Source organism: Arvicanthis niloticus, chromosome 22 (genome assembly GCF_011762505.2).
Source record: "Arvicanthis niloticus isolate mArvNil1 chromosome 22, mArvNil1.pat.X, whole genome shotgun sequence".
In the NCBI taxonomy this organism is placed as follows: Eukaryota; Metazoa; Chordata; class Mammalia; order Rodentia; family Muridae; genus Arvicanthis; species Arvicanthis niloticus.
In genome coordinates, this window is record NC_133429.1 from 37,355,328 (window position 1) to 37,366,295 (window position 10,968).

Consider the following 10,968-nt stretch of genomic DNA (forward strand, 5'->3'; position numbering starts at 1 on the left):
TAAGACAGAGCCAGATAATCCCTGGACTGTCTAAAATTCTCTAGGTTGCAGTTTGCTCTTGGGTGAGGTTTAGATGTCTGAGTATGACTCAAAGAGTGATTGGCTCCTGCCTGACTCTCCACTCTCATCTGACATGTCCTCTTGGTTGCTCCATTTTGGTGATCCCTGTACTGGCTGGTTTTGTGTGTCAACGTGACACAAGCTGGAGTTATCATAGAGAAAGGAGCCTCCCTTGAGGAAATGCCTCCATGAGATCCAGCTGTAAGGCATTTTCTCAGTTAGTGATGAAGGGTGGGAGGGCCCATTGTGAGTGGTGCCATCCCCTGGGCTGGTAGTTCTGGGTTCTATAAATAAGCAAGCTGAGCAAGCCAGGGAAAGCAAGCCAGTAAGCAACATCCCTCCATGGCCTCTGCATCAGCTCTTGTCTCTTGAATAAACCCTTTCCTCCCCAACTTGCTTCTTGGTCATGATGTTTTGTGCAGGAATAGAAACCCTGACTAAGACAATTCCCAACACCACACAGTTCCTAAGTCTCAAGTGCTTTGCTTGCTCAGGACCCTTGCTACACATTCCCCTCCATTCTTAGCTCTCACCTAATCCTACCCTCCCTGGCAATCGCCAGTCCTCTTCTTGGTGGTTTGAATAAGAACAGGCCCCACAGGTTCAAAGATTTGAAAGCTGGCTTCCCAGGAATTGGAATCCTATTTGAAAGGATTAGGAGGTGTGGCCTTGTTGGAGGAAGTGTATCACTGTGTGTGTGTGTGTGTGTGTGATTTGCTGTTTCAAAAGCTCATGCCAAGCTTAGAATCTTTCTCTTTCTCTGCCTGTGAATCAGATTGTAGATCTCAGCTATGAGGCCTGCCATGATGACAATGGACTAACTCTCTGAAACTGTGAGCCAGCCCCAATTAAATGCTTTCTTTTTCAGGAGTTGCCTTGTCATGGTGTCTCTTCACAGCTATAGAACAGTGGGCAAGACATCTCCTTTCATAAATTTCATCATCCAAGATAAATCTGTTGCCTTTCAATCTAAAAATAGGTTGTCTTTTATTGTTCCAGGTTCTGTTTGCTGCCTCTGGTTCCCTTCACACCTTCTGGTTTTTTTCACTTATAATAGTTTGAGGACACCTCATTGTTTACATCCTGTATTCCTTAAATGACAGGGGAGTGTGGTGGAGGTACCGAACCACCACCTCTTAGTGTGGCTTCCAGCTGATGCTCAGTAAGTACTCTTGAGTGATGGTCAAATGGATGCTGCATCCTCCTTTCTTATTCTTTCCCTTTCTTATTTCTAGGAAGTGTATTTTGAATCACCATTTTTTTTTTTTTTTTTTTTTTTTGCATTGTGAAGGATAATGCAGCAGACATGTTTGAGAACACTGACACTGCTCTGTGCTCCCTTTCAGGTATTGGGTAAAAGACAGGCTTTGCATTTGTTCTACATGCTGACCTGTTTAACCAAAAAAGATACTAATGAATAACTGATAGAAAAGGGACTCAATGAAGTTTGCTGACTAACCTTTGAGTTACCTCCCCCAGTGAATACAGACGATATGAAAATGTAGCTGTATTTTCAACCAAGAGGACATGGAGTCCAGCCTTAGTTCTGCTGTTGGGTAATATATCAATCAGCCTGTAAAGGTAGGTAGGCATTTTCCCAAAATAGGGATTTTTTTTTTCTAATAAATGGAAGATCTTTACAATTCTCGCTGCCATGGCACAAGAGATGTGAATGCAATATTTATAATGTACCATTGGAGCTCGTTTGAAACATTCAGGCTATAACTGATGCGTATACTTCTGCAGTGCTTCAAAGATTTTAAGGAGGAACTCAGAAATGTAGTTAGTTCTCCAAGAGAACAAACTGCCCCAAGATGAGCCTTGAATTATATTAGATTATCCAAGCACTCAAGTTAAGCCTTGCTTTTCTTTGAGCTGAAACAACCCGTGGACACTGTTGTTAACTCAAAAGGGGCGAGGTAACATGTTCTCCCGCCACCATGGGTCTTTTCAGGAGTGCTGTGAGAACAACTTCCAAGCCTGACTGCTTTTCCTCATTTCAGTCTGATCGAGTCTCTTTATTTGACTTCAGAAAGCTATTTTTTTTTTTCTGTTTTGTTTAACTTAGATTCCAGTAGAGGGAGCAGATTCAACAGCTAGAGAAGAGAGATTTCTAAAACACACACAGTGAAAAGATTGAATAAGTAGTTCCTTGGAGAGGCATCAGAGATTTCACACTAGCTACCAATAGCATGGCTTGCTTGCTAAAAGCATTGCTGTGTGAAGACGCTCGCTCACCCCACTTTTAACATCTGTTCACTTTTATGCTCACGGTTGTCTCAAGAACTGGGAAAACACTGACACATCTAACAGCAGCAACAACAAAAAATTCCAAAGGCATTTTATTGTTATCAGTTCAATAAATTACCAGGCTCAAGACAATGAAAATTACACTATTTAAACTCTCTTAGGAAAGCCAGGCTAGCTATATAATCAGAGCTTAAAATGTCGATGTGAGCTACTTTAGCTGGGTAATTAAATGCCAGCCGAGAGAAGATGGGCGTGGGAGAAGAAAGGAGCACTCATCTCTTTAGAGTGAATTTAACTAAAAGGACCCACATGTAGTGAGTCTGCAATGCATACTTATTCCTAAGCTGAAACACCTGAGAAGACGAGGCGTGGCCTCCACCATGACAGCACAGGTTCACAAAGCTGGGGCGTGCACAGCTGTGCAGCTGTCTGTGGCAGTCCCACGGCAGTCAGTGGTGTATTTATCAAGGATGCTAAGATTGTTAGCCATTAATATGTCACTCTCAAATTTTAAATGTGCGATCTAATAATATGAAACTTTTATTTCTTGTTTTAAAAATTAAGTGTGTGTGTGTGGGGGGGGCTTGTTTGCACATATGTGCACCAGCACCCCAGTGGGCTGGTAGAGGTCAGAGGTCAGATGACAACTGTCTTGGGAGTCCTTTCTCTCCTGCTATGTTCTTGGGTTGTGGTATTGAACCCAGATTATCAAACCTATATTCCAAGTTCCTTTACCCACTAAGCCATCTCACTAACCCTTTTATTTTTTTTTAAATTAAAATTTTACTTTAGGTCAAAGTGGCACAAATATATATGATATATGATATATGATATATGATATATGATAATAGCATATAATACATAATACACAATATGCAATATACAATATATAAGATATAATTAGTATATCATTACACATATCAAATATAATTATATTATAGTACAAATGATCATATGTATATAAACTAATAAATATATCATTAAAATAATCATAAACCTTATAATAGAAAAATCAAAAACCCAAAAATCAAAGCCTCAGTATCACCCTTCTTCCTTTGAGTCTCACTATGAAGAGGCAGCCATTTGCTTTTTACCTCTTTGCCCACGTCTGTAGGGGTCGCTCTTCCCAATGTCTAATTTCCCCTCTCCTACCAGGGTTATTGCTTGTGTGGGGTACGTGGCCAGTGAGGAGATGGATGTCTGGCCATGTGAGCTAAGGGATATGTCCATCTGCTCACTTCCAATGGTCTTCCTGATTTCAGTGGCACCCTGGCCCTAGCAAAGATCTTTCCTAGGGTTTCACAGGAGACATTGAACTGTTTGTTGACTCACTCCAGGCCATTTTCTCTGCTAAGCCGCTTTACAAATTTGTTAACACATCCCATCCCTTCTCATTTTTTTCCCCCATTCTCTTTGTTTTTGTTGGGTTAATGCTTTTAGTTTTTTTTCCCCCCTGCCACTTGAGACACATCTGCTATTTTTTTTCCCTGATATATTTCTTAAGCTGGAACCACAACCCCAGTCATTCAAATATCTTCTTGTTTTAGGTATAATGTTCTATTTTCTCAGTCCATGCCATCCTGATTAAAAATAGCCGCAGTGTATTTAGTCCGTGATTTTGCTCTTATTTATACACAGGGACTTCAATTTCCAACAGGATTTCCTTTCCCACATCACTCTGCAAGTTCCAGCCTTGGCTGGGAAGGCTCATCTACTTGTCAAGAACCAGTCGCTTTGACTGCTCTGCCGCTGGTTCTGTGCCCTTTTTCCTGTCCTGACTTGTGATGATGAATCAAGATGCTCGTAGTGATCTACCAGTCGACTGTTCTAGGAACTTAACTCAGGCTCTTTCTGACTGAGGCCAAGAAGAATCCAGGGCTCTATTGATATCTTCATGGTCAACGCCAGTGCTACTACTCTCGACTATAGTTTCTTCAGTAAAGTAACATTGCTTTGAGAATCTACTTAGAAGAATGCAGTGTACTTACTTCTATGGCAGTGGTTCTCAGCTTTTCCAGTGTCACGACTCCTTAATATAGCTCCTCAGGTTGTGGTGACCACCAGCCACAAAATTGTTTTCACTGCTATTTTATAGTATAATTTTGCTACTGTTATTAATTGTAATGTAAACATCTGTGTTTTCTGATGGTCTTAGGTGACCCCTGTGAAAGGGTCACTATACACCCCCCCCCATGGGTCCTGACTCATATGTTGATAACCCCTGCTCTATGTAGATGGACTATTCTTAGGTCAGGGTTAAATTATGCAGTAGATACAACTTGGGGCAAAAGTTAAAGAATTTACCCAGAATGATCTCACACATTTCTATGGGATTGCAGAACATATCTTTCATTCATATCTATAAAACTGTCAACACATTGCCATTGGTTGGGGAGGAGCTTTTTAGATGACATGGCATTTTATAGCATTGCAAGGGGAATGGTAGGTAAGAGAAGGTAGGATTTTAGAGAGACTTTAGTTAACTGTTTTGTCCCTACCCTGTCCTGACTGATATGGCTGGGTTCATAGTACAAATTATCCTAATCAAATTAGGTTCCCAGAACCCATGTAAAGGCAGAGAGAACCAATTCCATAAAGCCGTCTTCTGACCTTTGTGTGAATGCCATGGCATACGTACTGACCACATCATGCGCAAACATACATAATAACAATAAAATAAAAAAAAATTAAAGAGTACAGCCTTCCTAATTACAGAAACCCTGGATATTATTCTGTAACCCAATGGCAAGTTTTCTATCTTGTCAGAATCTCCACACCAGCCATCAGAGTCTGAACATTTCAGGAAGTAAAATGTCCCAGGAGGAAAGGAACTGCACAGCATAAAGGTCTACATTTTCTAAATCAGAAAATGCTGCTGAAAAATCCTTAGTCCCACAGTGTCCATCATCCCATGAAACATCTCGTAAAATCTCTCGCAGGTCTTAGCTGGTTGGGAATTAATCACTTCTTCCAGCAAGCCTGATAACAACGTCCTTTCCACATGTATTAAACAATTAATCACCACTTCCCTAACATTAAGTGTTCTGAGAGGAACCAGCACTTGAGCCAAGCCTTGAGATATCTTGGCTAGGATAAAGGGAGGGCCAGAATGGGTAAGGCACTTCTATGAGGAGAACAGCATGCCCAAGGGCACTGAAGCATACCAGCAGGCTGCTTTCCAGAAACTGCAGATCAGTTGGCGTAGCTGAGTGGAAGCACTTTTGTTGCGACATGACTTATTGTGAGGTCCCCCAAAACTTCAAGGGTCAGAGCTAGCCCAAGCTGGCCTTCCTGGTCATGGTGCAGTGCCCAGGTTCTCCTGGAGAGTCTTAGAGCCCCTCTGGGAGTTTAAATAGGAAAATGATGTCATCTTTGGATTGAGTACATTAGTAGCTTTTCCTCTCTCTCTCTCTCTCTCTCTCTCTCTCTCTCTCTCTCTCTCTCTCTCAATAAAAGGAGTGATGTTTTGATTTTGGAGATTGTGCCTATAATTTAGGTGATTCTCTTTCTTGATATGAACATTTTGGAATTTTTGGGTCATTTTTTTTTGTACACATTGTACATTAGCTTTGAGTTAGACACACGGACAGGCTTCAAAGAAAACAGTTCTTCACACGTTCTTTCATTTTTGTAGTTGAGCAATCTTTCTAGATGCATTCTTAGGAGACTTGAATGTGTGTCCTCAGACTAGCTGTAAGAAACTTCTTGAGCTGTTCTTGCAAGGTCCAGTAGTCAAAGATCAGTGATGCAGACAAATTTGAAGGAAACCCTCAACACTCTCTCCTAAGACTGTCTGCCTCTGCTTTGAGACACCAACAGGGTCTTCTGCCTCTGAACCCCCCCAAAGGCAATTCAGGCTCCTCTGACCAATGTTCAAGATTTAAAGCAACTCTGTGCTGAGATAAACATTTCCTTACTTTCCAAGAAAAAGCATTACACAATTCTTTTTTTGATTAGCCCAGTTCTGGTAGACCAATGGTTCTCAACCTGTGGGTCATGACCCCTTGGGGAAAGTGTCTAACCATCCTTCCCAGGGGCCATTCTTCATATCAGAAGTTTACATTATGATTTATAACAGTAGCGAAATTACAGTTATGAAGTAGCAATGAAAATAATTTTATGGTCGGGAGTCAGTACAACATAATGACCTGTATAAAAGGGTCGCCGTGTTAGAAAGATTAAGAATTGCTGCTGCAGATGATAAGTTGTCATGTCGTTTATATTTCTTAGTGTCCTCTGGAAGGAAAAACACCTCTATAACTCAAAGTTAAGTAAACTAAGTTTTCCTTATTTTGTCTTGTGAAGTTGCATACAGGCAAGGCATACACTAGAGTTTATCGACATGTTATCTTTGTATTGCTTTAAATTAATGATACTATTTTAAAAGGTTTTCCAAAATGAACTGGCTGTCCATTGATAAACCTTAACTACCAAGATAATTCTGTAATTCATTCACGGGGCTTAAGACAGATCGTCATCTGTAGGTATAGATTTCCCACCTGAATTGAGGCTTACCTTTCAAAATGTCTGAATATTCTCAGCATTAAAATTCCACATCGGTATACTTTTAAATTTTATGCTAGTATTTACTATCTTTGAAAAAAAGCATTTAAATTTTTCTTTCTCACTTGTGGTCGTTGTCATATAGACATCATCACCCGCTCAGGACCATTCAGAATGCCGAATGCTGTCTGCGGGATTCTTTGTTCCAGATACTCGGATAGTTTTGTGTGACATTTTGGTGGTTATTTGAAATGCTTTCTCTGCTGCTATTGGTTGGGTTGTTACTTGATGAGTCATACAGATACCAATGAAAAGTGAAAGGTTTTTTTTTTGTAGTTGATCTTTATGGCTGTGTTGAGTGAATATATGTCTATGTCCATATACATAGCGATACAGAAGCCAAATAATTGAATTTATTAGGATGGTGGATAAAGGAGATCAATTAAGAAAGTGAGCCTAGAGTTCCTGTTTGAAGAGACCTCAGTGTGTGGGATTTAGATGGTATCATTGGGCACTCTGAGTTTTATCTCCTGTCTGAGTTAAAAGATTTTCCAAAATGAACTGGCTGTCCACTGATAAACCTCTATGAAGCCACCATTGAATAAATGACGTCTCTCTACTGTACTGCATGGCAGCAATGCATGACTCTGACTCTTTAGTGGTTGAACATAAGTATAGATTGCATTACCTCAGGGTCTAATGTTATACAGACAACTGCTTTATAATTCATTTATTTCATAGATAATAAGATTATTTACTTTGGTGAGCATCATAATTGGATTTTGTAATTAACTATGATTTGAGGTATCACTCCAAATTTTTCCTTTAAAAAAATTACATCTAAGCCGGGCAGTGGTGGCGGACGCCTTTAATCCCAGCACTTGGGAGGCAGAGGCAGGTGGATTTCTGAGTTCGAGGCCAGCCTGGTCTACAGAGTGAGTTCCAGGACAGCCAAGGCTAACAGAGAAACCCTGTCTCGAAAAACCAAAAAAAAAAAAAAAAAAAAAAATTTTTTTTACATCTATTGTGTGTGTGTGTGTATGTGTGTGAGTGTGCACATAGTTGTACATACACACACAAACACACATGCCACAGTTTTATGTGATGGTCAAAAGACAACTTGCATGAGTTCATTCTCTTCTATCCCAGAAGGTCCTGGGATCAAACTCAGGCATTCAGGCTCTTGGTAGGCTCCGTACCTGCTGACCCATCTTATCAACCTTTGTCATTTTTTTCTTAACTAAATTTTAACAACATGCTAAAATGAATTAATCAGAAACGAGAGTAAGAATTAATGAGGAAAAAACTATTCATTTTCCAGACTCTTTCTGAAAATTCAGATTGCTATGCTAATTCATTGAAAGTTTATTCCCTCCCCACTCAGAACATTAACAATGAATGCCTTTATTGTGTTGGAAAGTGTATAAACATGTTAGGTGACTTCAAAATGATCTCACACACCCATTTACTTGTTCACTTAACCAACATTTATTGAGAACTTTACACGGGCCAGACTCATGATAAATACTGGGAAAACAAGAGACCATAAAAAACATGTTACTGTTTTTAAAATATCCCATCCCTCAAACTAGATTATAATCTCTATGAGAGGGGGGCTTTAGGGGGAATTAAAGACTAAACTATGATAGTATCCATCTGTGGATTACTTAGGATACACTGGATCAGCTGTGGGCTGATCTACAGTTCATGAGATACTCAGGAGAGACTTTCATCGGGAGCTGTGAAGTTTCCGCCCAGATGCTCCAGGTGAACTCAGCTGTTCACTAAGGATTACTTCTGCATCGTCATAAAATGCACATCACATAGTCAGCTCACACTGTGGCGTGCATGTGCCTTGTGCACAGTATTTTTTTTTTTTCCTGCTGACTGAAATGATTGAAGTCAGATGCTATATGCTCTCCTTTAGCCCGTAGTTTTTAAACAATGTTATAATGCTCGTGTTGAGAGACAAGGATCACACCTTGTGGTACAGACCTCCCGGGATTATCCTCTCCCAGTTGCAGTTTGTTTAATAGCCTTCTCCAGACAAAGGCTCTGCCTGTTTTCCATTTCAAAAGAATATTTCTTATTGTAAGCTCTCTGACAAGACAGGAGGGCCTGAGGATATGGGAAATGTGTTTTAATAAGGGAAGCATTGTGGAGCCTGTCATACCCTCAGGTAGTTCTCTGGGGGTGGGAGGGCGGAGTCACTGTATTTATTGAGCATGTGTGTGTGGGCACGCTTGCCTGGAGACAGCCCAGTATACAGAAGAGGGAACTGACCTGGGGAATCAGATGGTCTAGGTTCTGACATGCATTGAGTCTGGAAACTTGAAGGACTGATTTTTCTGTAAAGTGGTGCCAACACTAGTTCTTCTGGATGATTGTGTTGAGATAGAGTTAACGTAATGTACTCATGAGTTGGTACCGAGGATCCATGGCATCATGCTAGCTGTGTGTACATTGTATGTACGTAAGCATTTTATTACGTGGTATATACAGTATGCACGGGATACTAAAAATGTTATATGTGCTACAAGGTAGATTACAGTTTTCATTCCTTTACTTTCTTGAGACAGGGTCTTGCTTTATAGATCAGGTTGGCTTTAAACACAATCAATCCTCTTGCCTTCGCTTCCTGAGTAGTCAGACTGCATGTGTGTGCCAGAATGTTTAGCATGCCGCAAGTTTTGGAAGAACTCTGACATGATATTACAAATATATTAGGATAGGCATATCCTCCCAGTGCAGAACACACTCATAATGTTTTACTATTAGAGACAGCTAATATTTCTTGAGTGCCACTATTTTACCAACTAGTGATAGTCAGTTTCCATAATATTTCTTTATGTTGGGACTAGCCTCATCTCTTTTCTACAGGAGGTAAACTGAGTCACAATGAAATTATCTAACACATGATCACTAACTAGTAAGTTCTGGAGAATTTCAAACCAAGCAATGTTGCTCAGAGCCTTCAGTCTTTGATAGAAAAGGTTTTACTGAGAGGCCATGTTCAGCCACGACTAGTACATCTATTTAAAGTATAAAAGTCATTGATTTTTTTTCCATAGGTACAGAGTTGTTTGATCAGCATAAAAATCTATCATTACAAAATATTCATCCCCAAATAAAACCTGGTGTTCACTGTATTGGCAAAACCAATACTTTCCCACCCCAACCCCAATCTTAGGAAGGGATCCAGCTCTTGATCTATACACATTTGTCTGCTCTCTACACCCTGCGTAAGTAAAATCACACATAACGTTTATGTTGGATCAGTTTAATTCCTTTTTGTTGCAGAGTAGCATCCTATTCTGCATGGTTACGTTATATAACAGTTACCCGTTCATCGAGTTGTGGACACTTGAACTTTCTCACATTTTAGCACTTTAAGAGAGATGGTATTATTTTTAAATCATGTATTATACTAATGCTCAATTTCGGTGTTTTGACATCTCTGACTATTTGCCTTCCTTACTTAAAAACAAACAAACAAACACCAAAACCATCCTCATTAACCCACCATTTACTGAATACTAGAGGCCAGGCAAGTGTGCCAGGGATCTGAACACATTTCTTGTCTTTGTAGAGTTTACAGAGTAGGAGGAGAAGTTTAGAAGTCACAGAAGAGGTCAGTGCTAGAATTAAGAAATAGCCAAAGATGCTGTGTAAACTTGGTGGTGAGGACCCTCCTTCAGCTAAGGGCAGCCTGGCTAGGACTGGTAAGTTTACGGGACAGACTGGCTTTGTTGAGGGTCTTTGTCCTTATGCTGGATCTTAGTGGATGGAGAGGCATGGCTTAGGTGGACAACAGCATGAAAGGCAGCTTGGTAGTGGGGAGAACATTTAATCCATCCATTGGGGAGCCCAGTGTATGCTGGGAACCCCAGCACATGGAGTTAAGTTGGTCTGCAGACTGGGGTGGGAATAAGATTATATCAGGATTTATAAACTATGTAAGAATCATGGGCCTTTGCTCATTGCTTAGAGTCCTTCAACTCCTTATCTTGCTATAGAAGAGTAGTGTTGGATTATTGTTGTGTTAAAAATATATCTGTGACACACACCTGTAATTGTAGTACTTGGGAAGTGGATACAGGAGAATTGGTAGTAGAAGGCTAGCCTGGGATACATGGCAAAAACCATGTCTTAGTG

General features: G+C 40.3%; 1 protein-coding gene across 1 annotated transcript in view; it reads right to left on the reverse strand.

The window, feature by feature from the left end:
* The window catches only part of Lgr5 (leucine rich repeat containing G protein-coupled receptor 5), a 132,043-nt gene that overhangs the window by 87,564 nt on the left and 33,511 nt on the right, over positions 1 to 10,968 (reverse strand). The gene's annotated exons all lie outside the window — the stretch shown is intronic.